Raw genomic sequence first — 19,512 nt, forward strand, 5'->3', positions numbered from 1 at the left:
GTACCAGAGCATGGTATGCCTTCTGCAATCACAAAAGAGGCATTCAATCTTGGTCTAGGCTGTAAGAAGTGCTCCTTGAGACCTGGGATTTTATCCTAACACTGCCACTAACGGGTTAAGTCAGAAATGGTCCTCTTCCCTGAGCTTTCGATTTCTGGTTTCCAAATCAGCACAATGAGAAACTGAAAAGAAGGAAAGAGAAAAAAAGAGAGTGTCAGAGATCCCTTCTGCCTGGACAATGCCATGATTTGGACACAGGGTTTGGGCAACCATGGCCCATCCACCAATTCCTGCCTGTGGTCTCTTACATACAGCTCATGAGCTACGAATGGTTTCTACCTTTTAAAATGGCTGAAAGAATTCAAAAGAGTAATAATATTTTGGGACATGTAAAAAATTATATAAAATGCAATTTTCAGTGTTCATAAAAGTACTTTGGAACTCTGCCCCAATCCTTTATTACCTATTTCTATGGCTGCTTTCACACCACAGCTGCAGAGATGAGTAGCTGTGACAGATTCCATATGGGCTGCCAAGCCTAAAATATTTACTACCTAGACCTTTCAAGTAAAAAGGATTGCTGATCTTTTACAGAGACAATCAAACAAGTGATCACCTGAGAAAATTAAAATCTGTGTCTAGGACAAAGGGGGCCTATACAAACTAGGCGATAATCTTCCCCACTACTTACACAACAACAATCACCCTTGAGAGAGCAGGCTACATGGCTTGGCAGCACTATTGCCACCTCCAGACTTCCCCTCACCTGTGCCCTATAAGTGACCAGCATTTCTAGGCATCCGTGGAGCAGCGGGGTGCATTCTCATGGCTGGCCCCACATCTTCCTTCCTCCTGCTTCTTCACATTCTATTTTCTGAGTGGTTGTCAGAGGAATGCTGAATTCTGCTTCGTTTTTTCAGACCCCAGGAGCCACTTACGACAGTCTTGGTACCATGAAGCATTCCAAGCTCCTATCTCATCACCACAGCTGCCTGCCCCTCGCTGAGTCCAGACGAGCTTGCCACAGTGCACTTGCCCTTTAATCGCTCTCTCTCTTCTTGCCTCCCCCTCCTCTCCCTTCCTCCCTCTCTCCCTGGCTCTTTCTGTCACACGGGTTTGTGCACATATACAAGTTCCAATTAGATAAAAGAAGAAACACTTTTTAAGTGTCTTTCTAGGCCTAATAGAAAATTCATTTTTTACAAAAACAGAGCTGTTTTTGCCCATTGTAAAAGTGTGGGTGTCCTTCCCTTTGGAGAGTAACAATCGTTTTCTACATGGCCTTCTCTGACACATTGCAGGTTGTACATATGTGTGTGTGCACATGTGCATGTGTGTCGTGTCTGTGCGTATGTGTGAGAGTATGTGTGTGTAGCATGGAGGAAGGAGATGAAGGAGAGTGTGTATATGCATGTGTGTCCGTATGTGTGTGTGCATGCACGTGCATGTGCACATGTGTTTGGGCATGTGTGTATGTGCGTATGAGAATGTGTGTGTGAGACAGAGTGTGTGTGTGTGTGTGTGTGTGTATAGCAGGGAAGAAGGGGATGAAGGAGAGTGTGCTAAAAAGAGAACACCTCAGAAGAGTCAAATAAAAGAAATCATATCAACATCATATCTTGTTAAGATACAGGATTCCCAAGTCAGTCAAATTCAAGCAGGGAGCCTGGAGTGTGAGGAGAGTGGGTGTTCTTCTCTGAAAACTTATTAATTGTCTAAGACAATTTTAGGATCAAAAATATATTTGAATAAAGGTGCCTGAAAAAAAGTACATGAAGAGAATATAGCAAAATGTTATACAATGGTTGTCTTTGGGTGGGAGGAAGAAGAGGCAGGTTGTGGTTGATCAGTTTCTTTTAGTTCAACTATTCTGCATTCCTCACTTTTAAATTTTGGATATTAAGCTGGAGAGAAAGGATATGAATATAAAGATGAATTCGCTGAATGTAGCAACGAATGCTGAGTTAGCCAAAGATGTATGGCTACCTTCCATATCTAATTATCTGAGGGCAAATGAAAACATCACTTTCAGAAATTTTTAAAAATGCATTTTACATTATTTCTCCTTTCAGCCTAAAGACTAAAAATTGAACACAACTATATCTGCCCTATTGCCTCAAAGATTCTTAGACTAGTTCAGTATTCACTGCCTGGACATTCCTGCTTTTTAGACAAAAAACAGGGCTAAATTCCTATTGACTTCAAAGTACATAGACTCACAGGTTTGTCACAGTATCCTCTCTCTCTCACTCTCTGTCTCTGTCTCTCTTTCTTTCTCTCTCTCTTCCCTCACATCATCCCCAAATCAGAATGCATATATAAAAATATAATTAACTGAAACATGGAATGATTAAGATTTTACTATAAGAAAAATACACAGACTTCAGCTAAGATGTTTGGTTGAATAAATGCATTTACCTTCACTCCATCATTAAACCACATTAACACAGGATGATTAAAAATAAATAAACCAACAAAGACAAGAAGAAAATAAAGACAATACCTTCAGCATATAGGAAACCGGCAAGCAGAAGCTGTCAGTGGCACCTGACAGTAGACCCAGGGATGCTAAATCCCAAGCCAGCAGCAGGAAGGCAACCAGGATCCCCAAGAGTTCAAGAGTTGGCAGCATACCTTACCTAGAAAATTTATGTTTCAGTAGTAGGTAGATCCCAGATCCTCTCCCTAGACTGGGTGACTGCATCCCACAGTGGGGGCAGGCTGGAGGTTTCCTCTCTATAGGGTAAAATTCGGTGTCTCTAGGCAGGAGCTCTCTAGACACAAGTGCTTAAATGTACACACTGAACACTGAGATCCTCCAGGTTTTCCTACCACTTAGTTCCAATGAGGGTGGCAAATACTTGGTCAGAAGGTAAGATGATTCTTCTCTAGAGAGAATCTCTCTAGCCCAAGAAAAAAATGTCTGACCTAGCAAGACCACCACCCACGGAAGGTTACAATCACAGAACTTCAGCTTTTCAGTGCTCCATCTTTTTTTTAACAGACACAGACAGCTAAGGGTCACCAGGCATCTGAGCAAAGCTTCTAACATGAATGGCAGAGACCAGAGCAAGAAGACACATAAACGCAGCCTGAACAGAAAGGACTGTGCTAGAAGATAAGACCTTCTGAAACCCATATGAATGTTCTCGAAGAGCTAAAAGTAGTTACCATTTTCATGAAACAAAAACCAAATTTAAAGAAGAAAACACTTAGAAATTGAAAATATGACAGCAAAACTTGTTAAAAAATATTGTTAGAATAATAAGACAACAAAGTTGAGTAGATGACCCTTATGTCCTCCAGAAATAGCTATAAGAAAAAAGTTGAAATCTGGAAGAAAATTAAAACAGGTTCAATACTAAAATGATCAAAATTCTAAAGATAGAAATAGAGACAGACAGAGAGAGAGAAAGAAGAACAGACACATGCACCAAAAAAGAAAGAGAAAGATAAACCCTAACACAGTAATTGCTGGAGAATTCAACACCCAACTTTCAGCACTAGACAGATCTTCCAGACAGAAAACCAACCAACAAACATTAAATTTAATCTATACTACAGACCAGATGGAACTGATATTCAAGGAACATTTCATCCAATGACTGCAGAATACACATTCTTCACCTCAACACATAGATCATTCATAAGTATAGAAGATACGTTAGGTCACAAAGCAAATGTAATCACATTTAAAATCAGCACTAAGAAATTCATTCAAAACCATACACTTACATCGAAACTGAATAACTTGCTCCTGAATGACTCCTGGGTAAATAATGATATTAAGGCAGAAATCAAGAAGTTCTTTGAAACTAATGAGAACAAAGATACAACTTACCAGAGTTTCTGGGATGCAGCTAGTAAAGTAGTGTTGAGAGAAATTTATAGCACTAAAAGCTCTCATCAAAAAGTGAGATCTCAGGAGAGCTGCAGTGACTCACTCCTGTAATCCCAGCACTTCGGGAGGCCAAGGCAGGCTGATAACCTGAAATTGGGCAGATTACAAGGTCAGGAATTTGAGACCAGCCTGACCAACATGGTGAAACCCCATTTTACTAAGAATACAAAAATTAACTGGTGTGGTGGCACACACTTGTAATCCCAGCTACTCAGGAGGCTGAGGCAGGAGAACTGCTTGAACCCAGGAGACAAAGGTTGCAGTGAGCTGATATCACACCACTGCATTCCAGCCTGGGTGAGAGAACAAGACTCCATCTCAAAATAAAATTGAGATCTAAAGTTAACCACCCAACATCACAATTAAAGGATCTAGACATCCAAGAACAAAGAACACTCTCAAAGCTATGCTGAATGGGAGTGGGGTGAGAGGGCATCTTTGTCTTGTGCCAGTTTTTAAGAGGAATGCTTCCAGCTTTTGTCCATTCAGTATGATGCTGGCTCTGGGTTTGTCACATGTGGCTCTTATTATTTTGAGGTATGTTCCTTCAATACCTAGTTTATTGAGAGTTTTTAACACAAATGAATGTTGAATTTTATCCAAAGCTTTTTTTGCATCCATTGAGATAATCATGTGAAGTTTTTTTTTCTTTAGTTCTGTTTATGTGATAAACAACATTTATTGATTTGCATATGTTAAACCAATCTTGCATCCCAGGGAGGGTGATTGTGACCAGGAATTTATCAGTTTCTTCCAGATTTCTCAATTTTTCCAGGTTCAGTGGCTCACATCTGCAATCCCAGAACTTTGGGAGGCCAAGGTGGGCTGATCACCTGAAATTGGGAGTTCAAGACCAGCCTGATCAACATGAAGAAACCACATGTCTACTAAAAATACAAAATTAACCAGGCATGGTGGCACATGCACGTAATCCCAGCTACTCAGGAAGGTGAGGCAGGAGAATTGCTTGAACTCAGAAGGCAGAGGTTGCAGTAAGCCGAGATTGCATCATTGTCCTCCAGCCTGAGCAACAAGCACAAAACTCCGTCTCAAAATAAAACAAAAAAAAAAGTGCCTACAGTTGTTCATAATATTCTCTGAGGGTGGTTTGCATTTCTGTGTGGTCAGTGGTAATATTGCCCTTATTGTTTTTGATGGTGTTAATTTGAATCTTCTCCCTTTCTCCTTCATTGGTCTAGCTACAAGTTTATTTTTTTAACCAGTAAGATTTTAATAGACCAGTTACTGGGTAGTAAATTAAAACCTACAAAGGGCAATCTCCAAGAACAGTCATGATTTCATTTGGGTTCTTGAAAAATGTTAAGAAGTAGGTTGAGTTTTATTATTTTTTTCAGAAAACCAGCTTTTTAAAAATTCATATGGAACCAAAAACAGCCAAGGCAATCCTAAGCAAAAAGAGCAAAACTGGAAGTGACATGGTACCAGGCTTTGAACTACATTACAGGGTTACAGTAAACAAAACAGCATGGTACTGGTACAAAAACAAACACACAGACTAAAGAAACAAAATAGAGAATCCAGAAACAAAACCAAACATCTACAACTATCTGAACTTTGGCAAACTTAACAAAAACAAGCAAGGGAGAAAAGATTCTCCCTATTCAATAAATGATGCCAGGATAACTGGCTAGCCATATGCAAAAGGCTGAAACTAGACCCCTTCCTTACATTACATACAAAAATTTGCTCAAGATAGATTAAACACTGATATGTAAAACCCAAAACTATAAAAACTCTGGAAGACACCTGAGGCAATGCCATTCAGGACAATAAGCACAGACAAAGATTTCATGATGAAGATGCCAAAAGAAAAGGTAACAAAAGCAAAATTGACAAATGGAGTCAAATTAAAATGAGAATCTTCTGCACAGCAAAAGAAAGTATCAACAGAGCAAACTGACAACCTATAGAATGTGAGAAAATTTTTGTAAACTATGCATCCCACAAAAATCTAATATCAAACATCTATAAGGAAATTAAATTTACAAGAGGAAAACAACCCATAAAAAGGTGGGCAAAGAACATGAACAGACACTTTTCAAAACAAGACATATATGCAACAAGCAATCATATGAAAAAAGCTCAATATCACTGATCATTAGAGAAATGCCAATTAAAATTACAATGAGATACCATCTCACACAAGTCATAATGGCAATTATAAAAGTAAAAAAAAAAACCATACTGGCAAGGTTATAGAGAAAAACAACACTTACACACTGTATTTGGGAATGCAAATTAGTTCTGCATTGTCAAAAAGTGTTATGATTTCTTAAAGACCTAAAGAGCGAAATGCCATTTGATTCAGCAAACAGTAATGGGTTACTAGGTATGTACCCAAAGGAATATAAATCCTTCTGTTATAGAGACATGTGCAAGCATATGTCCATGGCAGCACTATTCACAATAGCAAAAATATGGAATCAAGCTAAATGCCCATCAGTGGTAGACTGGATAAAGAAAATGTGGTACATATACACCCAGGAACACTGGGCAGCCACAAAAGAATGCGATCATGTTCTTTTCAGGGACATAGATGGAGCTAGAGACTATCATCCTTAGCAAACTAATGCAGGAACACAAAATCCAAATACCAGATGTTTTCACTTGCAAGTGGGAGCTAAATGATGAGAACACATGGACGTATGACAGGCGGGAGAACAACACACACTAGGGCCTTTCAGAGAGTGGAGAGTGGGAGAAGAAAGAAGATCAGGACAAATGACTAAAGGGGACTAGGCTTAATACCTGAGTAATGAAATGATCTGTACAACAAACCCCATGACAGAGTTTACCTAAATAACAAACCTGTGCTTGTACCTTTGAACTTAAATAAAAGTTAAAATAAAAGAAAACGTCCCAAGTTGAACAACATAATCTCCTAGGTTTAAACACATGAAAACGAGCTCACACCAAGGAACGTTGTCTTGAAAATCTGCAATATATAACAAAAAAAAAAAAGCTCCCCTAAGTTTTCAGAAAAGTTTTTTAAAAAACAGTATTTACAAAGAATCAAAAATCAGAATGATTTTAGGCTTCTCAACAGCACTACCAGAAGCTGGAAAATAATGGAGTAGTATCTTCAAAACTTGAAAGGGAAATTATTTTCAATCTAAAATTCTATGCCCAACCAGTCATGTAAATGTAAGAAGAAATAGAGTCATATTTCAGAACAATTTGCTTCAGTGTATCCTTGCTTGAATAAGTTATTGGAGGATACAGTCCACAAAAAAAAGATTCAGGGCATGGGGAAGTGCAAAACAACAGAGTGGTTTTGTATTCCTATTTAAAAGACAGCAGCATTCAAGAGTCAGGGAATACTGGAGGAGAAGCTTTCTCCCGCATCCCTGGAGCCCACACCTCTCATTCCGACATTCCTATGTCCCATTGCTGCCCATGAATTCTGATCACTTATTCCTTTGATAGAGGCATTTCTCTCACTGATTAGCTATAGTCAAGTGGCTCTTTCTTGGGCTACAAGAGAAAATCTATTGCTTTTTATTAAATGTCGATTTGATTAACTTAGGCTTAAGGTCAACATTATGCCATCAGCTGTACGTTCTTGGGAAGACATCTATTCACAAACTGGTTAAAGAACGTGGCCCCCCTACCTCTCACTTGTGTGATTCTGAGCAAGCTACTTAGCCCCACTCTCATCTGTGAAACAAACATAAAGTTCTTATCTTGGGCTCCACACACAGAAAGTGTTGAATAAATAACAGTTCCTTCTCCTCCAGGGCCAGACCATATGGAGGACCCTAAGACAGCCACAGCCTTGGTCAGTAGGACAAACAAAAGGTTCAAATTGCACCATTAAAGCTGTGGCCAAATGTTTGCTCTGCCACTGAGTCACTCACTGTCATAAGGCTCTACCAGTTCCCATTCCAGATAGGAAGTGGGCTTCTGTTGGTTGGTTTTTGTTGTTTTTTAAAGAGATGGAGTCACCCAGGCTGAAGTGCAGTGGCATGACCATGGCTCACTGCAGCCTCAAACTCCTGAGCTCAAGTGACCTTCCTGTCATGGCCTCCTGACAGCAGCTGGGCCAACAGGGAAGCAGGTGTGCACCCCCACAGCCAGTAATTTTTTTTGAGAGATGGGGTACCACTATGTTGCCCAGACTGGTCTCAAATTGCTGGCCTCAAGCAATATTCCCATATTAGCCTCCTAAATTGCTAGGATTACAGGTGTGAGCTACTGTGCCCAACAGGTGTTCTAAATGCAATTTCCACACTGCTATTCTGAAGAAGGGCAAGAAGCAAAGAGACCCTCCTTGAGACATAGAAAATAAAAGCATTCATTATTTAGTGGAGGCAGAGTTCATGATCAGCCAAAACTACTTCAACTGTAATCCAGAAGTCCCATTGATATAGGAGGTATAAAGAAATTATTTAGTCAGAGATTGAGGGTAAGGTTTCCCTTTTAATAAAAAGCAGCCCCATAACCATTTCTTAAAAAGAGAAGCCTGTAAAATCGAGCTGCAGACATAGACAAGCAAGCTGGAAGCTTGCACAGGTGAATGCCAGCAGCTGTAACAATAGAAGGCTACCCGGGCACCAGCCATGCTCAACCTGACAGCTCCATCTTCCTTTTTCTTTATCAACCACAAGTACAGTAAGGAGCAGACAACATGGCACCAGCCAAGTAGAAAACTTATATGCATAAGAAGAAGATTGGGGTGGGTGGCCAGCTTCTTCAAAAGCTATGTAAACGTCTCACCTGGTCCAACCCATATTTGGACCCTACGTAAATCAGACACCACTTCCTCACGCAAGTCTATAAAACCCCGTGTAGTTCACCACATAACCAAAAGACACACTCAGAAGCCCCTCTCTCTCTGCAGGAGAGAGAGATGTTCTCCTTTCTCCTTTTGCCTGTCAAACCTCCATTCTTAACCTCACTCCATGTGTATTCATGTCCTTGATTTCCTTGACATGACGCAACGTACCTCAAATATTACCTCAGATGAACAATGCTGCTTCATCATAGTTCTGTTTTTTTCAGGTTTTAGGACAAATGGCCCTTTTCTTCTGCAACCCAAGCTCGACCTTACTCAGGCCTCCTTCCAGCAGAATCACAGAGCCAAATAAAACCCCTTAAGTCTTCTTTGAAGGGGCAGCCACTCCAAAGAAAGCAGCATGATCATCAGTTTCAGGTGGCCCCGGGTGAGGGCAGTGCTACCCTGGCTTCTCTGTGCTCAGCCTTTCTCAGTTCAAAAGCCCACCACGTGGAGCAATAGAACACCTGATCATCTGAGTTTTTAAAAAAGTGAGAGGAAAAGCACTGTCTTACTGCTTATTTCCCTGGCAGAGGGGAGGTCATAAAACACTGATTTCTGAGCAGCTAACCAAAGTTTTACTGATCTCTTCTGTTACTCGTGTTTACCCAGAGAAACCACATCACAAATCTGAGTCTCCTCCAGGAAGAGAAGGAATAGGATTCATGATTCTCTCAGCCCCCTTTCCACAGTAGAGTTCTGACTCCACTTCTAAAATACTTTTCTGCAAGCCTGGGTACCTCATAAATGTTTTTACTATACTTGAGACAGCAAAGGGAAGCACAGATTAGCTACTGTTTTCAGAACATTGGAAACATGCTGCCTTCTCCAAGTTTGGCATTGGAGTCAAAAATCAAGTGCCAAACAGTTGTCAAGAATCCTCTCATTTACAATCAGGTTCTAAACTTTGCAAAGGGTGTGGGCAAAAACCAGTTTTGCCAGAATAGATTATTATCTACCTCTTACCTTTATAGGACAGGACTATAAATTATCTCTTTTAAGACAGAGTCTTGCTCTGTCACCAAGGCTGGAGTGCAGTGGCATGATCTCGGCTCACTACAACTTCTGCCTCCCAGGTTCAAGTGATTTTCCTGACTCAGCCTCCTGAATAGCTGGGATTAAAGGGGCCCACCACCACACCCAGCTAATTTTTGAATTTTAGTAGAGACAGGGTTTCCCCATGTTGGCCAGGCTAGTGTCCATAGCTTGACCTTATGATCCGCCTACCTGAGCCTCCCAAAGTACTGGGATTACAGATGTGAGCCACCACGCTGCGCTTTTTTTTAAAAAAAAATTACACTGTAGACTTTTGAAAGGGTTGTGTTCTGTATGAACTCCCTCCTCACCCAATTCTCATGGGTGGGAAAATACTTCTGCTTCATTTTAAAGCTAATGAGCTGCCTGAACAGGAACTTGTAATTAATCATTCAAACTGATTAGCTCACGTCCTTGAAGGCTGGAGAACTCGGGAACTGCTATCCCATCTGAACAAAATCCAAAGGCAAAAGGCTATGACCAAGTTAAAATAATGGGGCAGACAGAAGCGATAAAGATTGGAGCTGCGTGTGGCCCGTATTTCAAGTTAAGCCAAACAAAGGTGTGTGCATGTTTTCTATGGGCCAAATAGGAATTCCATAAAAGAGAAAGAACCATTGATTTTAAGGAAGACTCTGACCTGAAAAGCTTCCTGCCAGGGGTGAGGAGGAGGCTACCCCAGACCCCCAGAGGCAGGTGGTAGAAGGGCTCTTGGTGGATTCTCAGAAAATGTATTACCTGAGGTAGTGAACTGCTGTCAGAAATCCCTACCAGGAGAATTTCTCAGGAACCCACGAGAAAGGGCCAAAAAATGCATGCCTGCTCCTAAAATGTGACACCATAATACAGCTGAACTATTCAATAAGGCCCTATCTGTTCCTCTGTCTCTCCTTTCTCCCTGCCCCTAGCCAACCCTATAAGAACCAGAAACCACTGCTAAGGAGTGAGGGTGGATGGTCAAAACCAAACACACTGCCCTCCTTTCCCTTCCCACTGTGGGTTTCTCAGGCTGAGGCTGTCACAGAGGAGGAGGGATGAAAATGGTTTTGGTTGATATTTTATTATAAACAGTTATGAACATACAGCAAAGTTGAAAAAACGTTACAGTGAACAACTGTATCTTCACCAACTTGGAGTCTTGTTTTATCTCATGTCTATCCATAGATCCATCTTTCTATCCATCCACTAATCCATCTTAGTTTTTAGGCATTTCAAAGTAAATTGCAGAGATCAGTAACTCACCATGCATTAACTAGAATTTGGTATCTTTTCTTTTTCCTTTTGGTGTAAAGTTTACAAATGATGAAATGCAAAATATTTAAGTATGTATTTACCGAATTTTGACAAAAGTATACATATGTGTAACCAAAACTGTATCAAATAAAGAACATTACTATAATCCCTGATATGGTTTGGCTGTGTCCTCACCCCAATCTCTTCTTGAATTGTAGCTCCCAGAATTCCCACGTGTTGTGGGAGGGACCTGGTGGGAGAGAATTAAATCATGGGGGCAGTTTCCCCCATACTGTTCTTGTGATAGTGAGTAAGTCTCACAAGAGCTGATGGTTTTATAAGCGGAAACCCCTTTTGCTTGTTTCTCATTTCTCTCCTGTCTGCCACCATGTAAGATGTCCCTTTTGCTTTCTGCCATGATTATGAGACCTCCCCAGCAAGGTGCGACTGTGAGTCCATTAAACCTTTTTTTTTTTTTTTAATAAAGTACCCAGTATCAGGTATGTCTTTATCAGCAATGGGAAAATGAACTAACACAATCCCAGAAAGTTTCCTCATGACCTGTCTCAGTCTCCAGCTCTGTACCCTTGGATTTTTTCCATTGTAGACTAAGTTTGCCAACTTTAGAAATTCCACGTAAATTGAATCATGTTGTGATAACCCCATATATAAGGCTTCCTTCAGTCCACAAAATGATTTTTATATTTATCAGTCAGGTTACACATATCAGTGACTCTTTCATTTTTATTGCTGAGTAGTATTTCATGGTATTAATTAACATAGTTTGCTACCTGATCCTCTATTTGTGGTCACCAGAAATACTTCTGTATTTCCAACTTCTGAATATTATGAATAAAGCTATTGTGTTCTTCTATAATTATTTTTATTAACATGTATTTTCACTAATTAAGGTAAATTCCTAACTCGGAAATTTATTATAGATGAGATGTATATTCATTCTATAAAAAAATTCCAGAAATTTGACAAAGTAGTTGTACTATTTTATAGTCCCATTAAAGCCAACATTTGGTTTTTAGTCTTTCCAAACCTAGTTATTTTGTGGGGTGTGTAGCAGTATCTCACTGTAGTTTTAATTTGCATTTCCTTGATGCTTCTTGATATTAAGCATTTTGTCCCACTTGTATATTATCTTTGCAAAGTGGCTCCTCAAATATTTTCCCCTTCTAAAGGGTGTTTGTTATCTTTTTTTATTTTTTTTGAATTGCTCTATCATCCAGGCTGGAATGCAATGGTGCAATCTTGGCTCACAACAGCCTCTGCTTCCTGGGCTCAAGCAATCCTCCCACCCCAGTCTCTCAATTAGCTGATACCAGGCTTTTTGTATTTTTATTAGCCACCATTCAAGGCTAATTTTTTTGTATTTATACTAGTGTCAGGGTCTCACCATGTTCCTAGAGTAGTCTCAAACCCCTGGGCTTAAGCGATTCACCCTCCTCGGCCTCCCAAAGTGCTGGCATTACAGGTGTGAGCCACTGTGCCCAGCCTTTTTATTTTCAGGTTATGAAACTGCTTTATATATTCTGGAAATCAGGCTTTATTCTGAAAATAGATTTATGAACATTTTCTGTCAGGCTGTGGCTTGCATATTCATTTGCTTAATGTATCTTTTAATTTTTCCAGATGCTTTTTCTGCATAATTTATGTCAGTTTTTGTTGTATTTTTCAAAGAATTTGTTCATTTCATCTAAGTTGCAGAATTTGTCACCATGACGTTGTTTATGATAGTCTTTTATTATCCTTTTCACGTCTGCAGGATCAGTAATAATAATTTCACTTCTCTTTCACTTCTGATATTGATACTGACCATTTGTGTTTCTTCGCTTTTTTTTCATGATCAGAGTAGCTCAAGGTTTATGACTTGATATTTTAAAACAGCCAGCTTCTTTGCTTTGTTAGTTTTCTCTATTATTTTGTCTGTCTTCAATTTGGTTTATCTCTTCACTTTTATCTTTATTGTTTCCTTCTTACGACTTCGTTGGACTTTTCTTTGCTGTGTGTGTGTTTTCAATCTTCTTTAGGTGAACATTTACGTCATTGATTTTAGACCTTTCTCTTTTTTTCTACTGCCGTATAAGCATGTACAGCTATACGTCCCTCTGGGAACTCCCATAGCTGTAATTCATAAGTGTTGACATGTTGTATTTTGATTATCCCTTGGAATAAAATATTTTATATTCTACCTTTTAATTTCTTCTTGGGCTTGTGGATTATATTTAATCCCCAAGTACTTGGAGCTTCCCTAGTTCGCTTATTGTTAATTTCTGTTTTGATCCTATTGTGGTCAGGTAACATACACTGCATGAATTCAATTTGATTTAATCTATTGAGTCTTGTTTTATGACCTAGCATGTGACCTATCCTAGTGAACACTACATGTACTTGAAACATATATGTATTCTGTGGTTATTGGGTGTCGTCTTCCATAGCTTTGTTCAAGACGGTGAAGAGTGTTGTTCAGATCATCTGCATCTTGACTAAGATTTTGTCTAGTTTATCTATCAATTGCTTGGGAGATGGATTGTTAATAAAAATTGTGGATTGTTTATTCCTTTAGTTCAATTTTGTTTTGTGCAAATTGACGCACAAATTTTTTTTAATCCATCTTTTTGATGAAATGACTCTTCTGTAATCATGAAATATCCCTCTTTATCTTTGGAAAAACTCTTTTGACTTAAGCATATTTTATTTGGTATTAATATAGCTTCTTCAGACTTCCATTACTGACTGTTTGCAAAGTATATCTTTTTTAATGTACTTATTTAGGGTCAGGTACAGTGGCTCACACCTGTAATCCAGGCTGAGGCAGGTGGATCACTTAAAGTCAGGAGTTTGGGACCAGCCTGTCCAATGCAGTGAAACCTCATCTTTACTAAAAGATACCCCCAAAATTAGCTAGGCGTGGTGGCAGGTTCCTGTAATTCTGGCTACTCGAAAGGCTGAGGCAGGAAAATTGCTTGAACCCGAGAGGTGTTTACAGTGAGCAGAGATTGCACCACTGTACTCCAGCCTGGGAGATAGAGTAAGACACTGTCTCAAAAAAAAAAATTAAATGTACTTATTTAGACCTACCTACATTTGTCTTTTTTCTCTATTCAAAGTGTGTTATTTCATATACAGCACTGGGTCTTGTGAGGTTTTTTAAATCAATTCTGGCAACCTCTGCACTTTAATTGGAGGTTGTGGTATGATTCATTAACATTTAATGTTATTAAATATAGATTTATTAGTGGCTGAATGATGTAATTGGATTCAAGCTTACAATTTAATGATTTGTTTTATTATTTTGTTTGTTTTCTGTTTGCATCGCCTTCCCCACTTTTTGTCCTGTTCCTCTTCTCCTGATGTCTTTTGGACTCTTTAAATACTTTCAGAATTTCATTTTAAAGTATCCGTTGACTTTTTAGATATACTGGTTGAATATCCCATATCTGAATTCCTTGGGACTGGATGTGTTTTGGATTTTAAATTTTTTTATATTTTGAAATATTTACATATACATAAAGAGATCTCTTAAAGATAGAACTGAAGTCTAAACACAACATTCACCTATTTTATGTACACCTCATACACATAGGGCAAATGAAATTTTACATAACATTTTTAACAATTTTGTGCATGAATCAAAGTTTGTATACATTGAACCATCAGAAAGCACACACTATCTCAGCCATCCATGTGGATAAATTTCAGATCTTGGAACATTTTGGATTTCGGGTTTTATGGATCAGGGATGCTCAACCTATAACTGTTTTCATTGTTGATTATTTTATGTGTTAAAATATGTCAGGAAGGGTGAAGTTTTAAGCTGAATGAGACTTTTGAATTTTGAAATTAAACTAAAGAGGATTTCTTTTTTTTTTTCATCTTAAGTTCCAGGATACAGGTACAGAATGTGTAGGTTTGTTACATAGGTATATGTATACCATGGTGCTTTGCTGCACCTATCAACCCTTCATCTAGGTTTTAAGCCCCACATGCACTAGCTAGTTGTCCTAATGATCTCCCCCTCTTACCCTCCCCTGACCCCCGACTGGCTCCAGTGTCTTGTTCCCTCCCTGTGTCCATGTGTTCTCATTGTTCAACTCTGGCTTATGAGTGAGAGCGTGTGGTGCTTGGTTTTCTGCTCCTGTGTTAAACTAGACAGGACGTCTTAACAGCTTAAATTGATCAGTGAAATAGGAAATGTCAAAGATTCTATCCAATAGGTGGGTAAGAATGAGTCCTCGTAGTAACTTTGAAGAAGTAAAGGGAAAAAACAAACCATTTCTGATTGCTCCCTGCCACAGCCAGTGCATTCAACAACCTTTTCTACCATCCCTTTTATTATTTTTTCATTCTTATTACAATCATCATTATTTTTCCCTAGATGAAAAAATAAAAGTGGTGGGACTGATAGTGAGAAAACAAAGACTGACAGCTGCCCCTATGCCTGTGTTTACCTTTTGAGAAATATAGTCAACATGATGATTTTCACACAGGGCTAGGAGGGCTTCTGCCTCTGCTATGTTTCCTGTTATGTTCTGGACAGAAAATATATTTTTCTCTCCATGGGAACCTGTTAGAGATATTTGAGGACAATGTCAACTGTAGACCAAAACCTAATACAAGTCAAAATATTGTTTTATTTCTCTTTTTTGCACTATTCCTTTTCTAAGAGCTGAGATAGGAGGAGAATGAAGGAAAGAACTATTGACATGTGCAACAACGTGGCTGAATATCAAAAACATTTTCTTGACTGAAAGAAACCTTACATATGGAGTAATCACAATATGATTCCATTTCTATCAAACTCTAAAATCTGTGCTGAAAAAATATCCAAGGGTATATCGCGGTTGGGGACCGACTAAGAGGAGGCAAAACGGAACTTTCTAGTCTCTGCTGTGATCCGAACCCCATGCTATGGACTTTGTACACAGTATCTCATTTAATCCTCAAAATCACCCTAACAGGTAGTTACTGTCACTTCGCCCACTTCAAACAGAACATAAAGCTCAGAGAATCTAGGTACTGTGTTCTACACCTACTCAGAAGTCACCAATTCCTAAAGTACTTTAAAATGTTTTAAATAAAAATTAATAAACAAGGCAAAAAATAGCATGTAAATAGCATTTCTACAAATATCTCCTAAGACAATTTTCACACTGATGTCTAAAGAAATTTACAAGAATGTTTTCCACAACATTGTTTAAAATAATAGAAAACCAGAAGCAACCTAAATGTCCATTATTGGAAGAGTTAGATTAGTTATCTTATTTCCATATTATGCAATACTGTGCTGAGGTAGCTATATAATATTAATTTTTAAAAAATCACATTCACCTTCTTCTCATGGATCCAAGGAGATATGTTCTAGAACATTCATTGCATTTGTGCATAAACACAAATACAAAGGAAATAGTAGGGGCTCTCTACAAGTGGTTATATATTGGAAGAGGAAGAAAAGAAAAATAAAAAGAATTGTGAACTTTGTATGTGCTTTGGTAGTGTCTGGTTTTGTATATAACTTTAATTTTTTCATAAATATATTTTACACTCTGCATAATTACTAGGTAAGAAGACAAGTAAGTCACTTTAATAAAAGTCCTTCCAATTACTGCAACTGATTTCTAAAGCCAGAATGTTCCCAGACCCTGAAAAGAGGAACCACTAAAATTGGAAGGCAGAAATACTGACACTAGAGGGCCAGAGCTGGAGAGGGTGGATCTAATGCAGCAAATCCATCAGCCCTGATCGTCATCTTTGAGAAACCTGGCAAGTTTCCGTGCTTAATAAATGAGTTAAATTGAAAACAAATCCACGACAGTTGTGCATTAAAAAGGTTACATGTGTCCCCAATAATAAAGTGTGTGCACAATATAAATTAAAACATACCATTTTACATTCATAAGATTGGCAAAAAAAAAAAAAAAAGTAAAAGCCTAGCAATATCAAGGGAAGCCAAACACGAAACAAGCTTCCTCATATTGCCTGTGAAAATACAAATTGTTACAACTACTTTAAACAATTGGAAATTCATAGTAAAAATGAAGACAAGCCTCCCCTACAATTTACCTAACCCTTTTCTGAGAACATGATTCTTCCCAAGAAACCTGTACACGAATGCATATGGCACTATTGCATGTAATTGTACATCGTGGTATTTCCATATGGTAAAGTATTATTCAGCAGGGAAAGTGAGTAGACCAGAGGTAGACATTTCAATATCAATAACTTTTAGAATGATAAAATTGAGTATAGGAAGCTGCAATTATATCTGTAATGCTTTGTTTTGCCAGGAAAAAAAAAGGAACATGTGGGGAGGGCAAGGGACAAAAAAACTAAACAATCTGAAACACATGCAGAAAGATACCCATATTTTAATATTTTCCATTGCTTCTTGTATTATTTTCTGTCTTTTCTATACGCTTGAAGTAGTTAATAAAGAAAAATATAAAAGGCATAGGAAAGAATATTCTGAGAAAATACATCAAAATGTTTATGGTTATTAGCTTTGGTAAGATTTTAAATGACTTTAATTTTCCTTTTTATATCTCTCTATATGTCCTAATCATACCATATTAAATATGTATTTCATTTATGACAATAAAAATGTATTATTTTAAAACTCATATATATACAGTTTTTTCTGACATGATGAAACCATATGAAACATAGATTCAGCAAAAATAATGAGAACTAGAACAAAAATAATGATATTAAGAGTTGTTGACTTTTGGATGGAGCTACGGGTGACTTTACGTTTATCTCTAAACACAATTTTTCTATAGTGGGAAAATGAAATCTTTGTGAAAGCTGGATTAAGTAAAAAGCTATAGGTTTTAAATGAAAAGAAATTCAAATAATTTTCCAGCATCATAAAATGTTCATATTCCTAAAGATGAACTACTTTACAAAAACATCAGTGTTTTTAAAGAAAGATTAGATAATTTTTAAAGGAAGTCTGTTATGATACTGCAGTTTATGGTGATACTGCGTGCTTGCTAGCTCCACTAATCAGGATATTAAGTTAAATAGTATGTGATATGCCATAAAGAAATTATGAGCAGAGTTTACTGTGAAAGGGAAACACAACGATTTTAAGTGGCCTGGTGACCTGAATTTCTTCCAGTGAGAGGGAAACAACAGTCATTTTATCAATGAAGTGCCTTTTATAAATCTTCAGGAAATCTCCTATGAAGCCTTTAAGGAGATGGATTTCTTATTACTTCTGATATATGTTTCAATTAAATTTTTACCATTGCCCCCATGGGCCTGCCCAGCCTAAGAAATGAAAACTGTTAGTCCAGCCCACTGAGGCCCACCATCTGTAAGATTCTGGCACACTGAGGATGCCATGACCAGCCTGTTGACTGAAATCTACAAGGTAAAATGATGCTGCTGCTCCAGCAATCCTGAAACCCTGCCCTAGAATCAATGCAAAGCTGTGTCAACCTTAGAATTTCCATATGCCTAGGCAGACAGTTATCTTCAAATATAAGAGCAGTATCATTTTCTGGAGAAACCAAAAGAATCCAGAAAAATTCTACAGTGGTCTCCTCTGCCCTTCCTCCCCGTTCCATCTAGTTAGTAACAGCCAAATCCAGGCACACCGATGTCCTAATTTCTACACCTGAGGTTGCCCACAACGTGCGCTAAGTGACGCATCTTATAGAGCACATATGCAAACAATTATGGGATCTGAACAACAATAAGGCAGAAAAATCAGGAATTAGTTTCCCTAGGTGAACCAGTGGGGAAAAAAGGAGGCTTAGAGAGTTTAAACAACTTTTCCCCAGTAGCTGATAAGCTACTCTGTGGCCTTAGACAAGCTGACAAGAGTGATAGCAAAAAAATTTCAAGGATTATAAATTGTTCTACTATAAGGTTTCAAAGGCAGAAAAGCAAATTAAGCCATGAATTTTACAGTCTACATAATTTTAGCCCTTTCTCTTTTGCACTTTGCTTGGGTAAACTAATTAGGCCCTGCAAACACATTCCCACCCACAATGTTGTCTCCATTGCTTTAGGGCCTCACCTCTGGGAAGCCAGAGGAAATGCAGCTTACCCCTTATCTAGTTATTTAACAACCTCCTATACTCTGCCCTTTCGCTTTGCTTTCTCCATGCCAACGTAAGACATACAAAGATTTTTCTGCCCCCAAGATTCTTCAGCTTTCTACCCAGCTAATTACCCCCAGCTAAAAATAACTGTTCCACATATTCAGAGATATATAGCAATCAAACAACCAAATGCCCCTTTTGCCAATGACATGTTTTTTAAAAAAATTATGTTCAATGAGAGGCTCTTTGAAAATTATTCACTTTCTTCTGAGTTGCAAAGGAAAATAAAAGGTAAATTATGGCTATATTAGCAAGTGTTTGCACAGATCCCATTAATTTGCCATCCACAGGGCTATTGACAACTAGCTTTTTCCTCTTGTCATTTCGCTTACCAGGCATAAGTGATTATAAACTTAATTTCTTTGAGGGGTTATTTAGGTTAGAGAGGACCCCTTAATAATGCAGAAGTCATAACGGCCGCCTGAGAC

General features: G+C 38.4%; 1 protein-coding gene across 13 annotated transcripts in view; it reads right to left on the bottom strand.

Annotated features, from left to right (window-relative positions):
• Nucleotides 1–19,512, bottom strand: part of TMEM116 (transmembrane protein 116) — a 213,908-nt gene that overhangs the window by 81,109 nt on the left and 113,287 nt on the right. Inside the window, exons 11-12 of one of the 13 annotated variants that reach the window (XR_004729083.3) lie at nt 3,842–3,988; nt 2,503–2,639 (exon numbers count right to left, since the gene is read on the bottom strand). The exons of the other annotated variants lie outside the window; for them this stretch is intronic. The gene's annotated coding sequence lies outside the window, so the exon portion shown is untranslated. Of the gene's footprint in view, nt 1–2,502; nt 2,640–3,841; nt 3,989–19,512 lie in introns of those variants that run through there. 13 annotated transcript variants of the gene reach the window in all.

Source organism: Callithrix jacchus, chromosome 9, assembly GCF_049354715.1.
Source record: "Callithrix jacchus isolate 240 chromosome 9, calJac240_pri, whole genome shotgun sequence".
NCBI classification, from domain to species: Eukaryota; Metazoa; Chordata; class Mammalia; order Primates; family Cebidae; genus Callithrix; species Callithrix jacchus.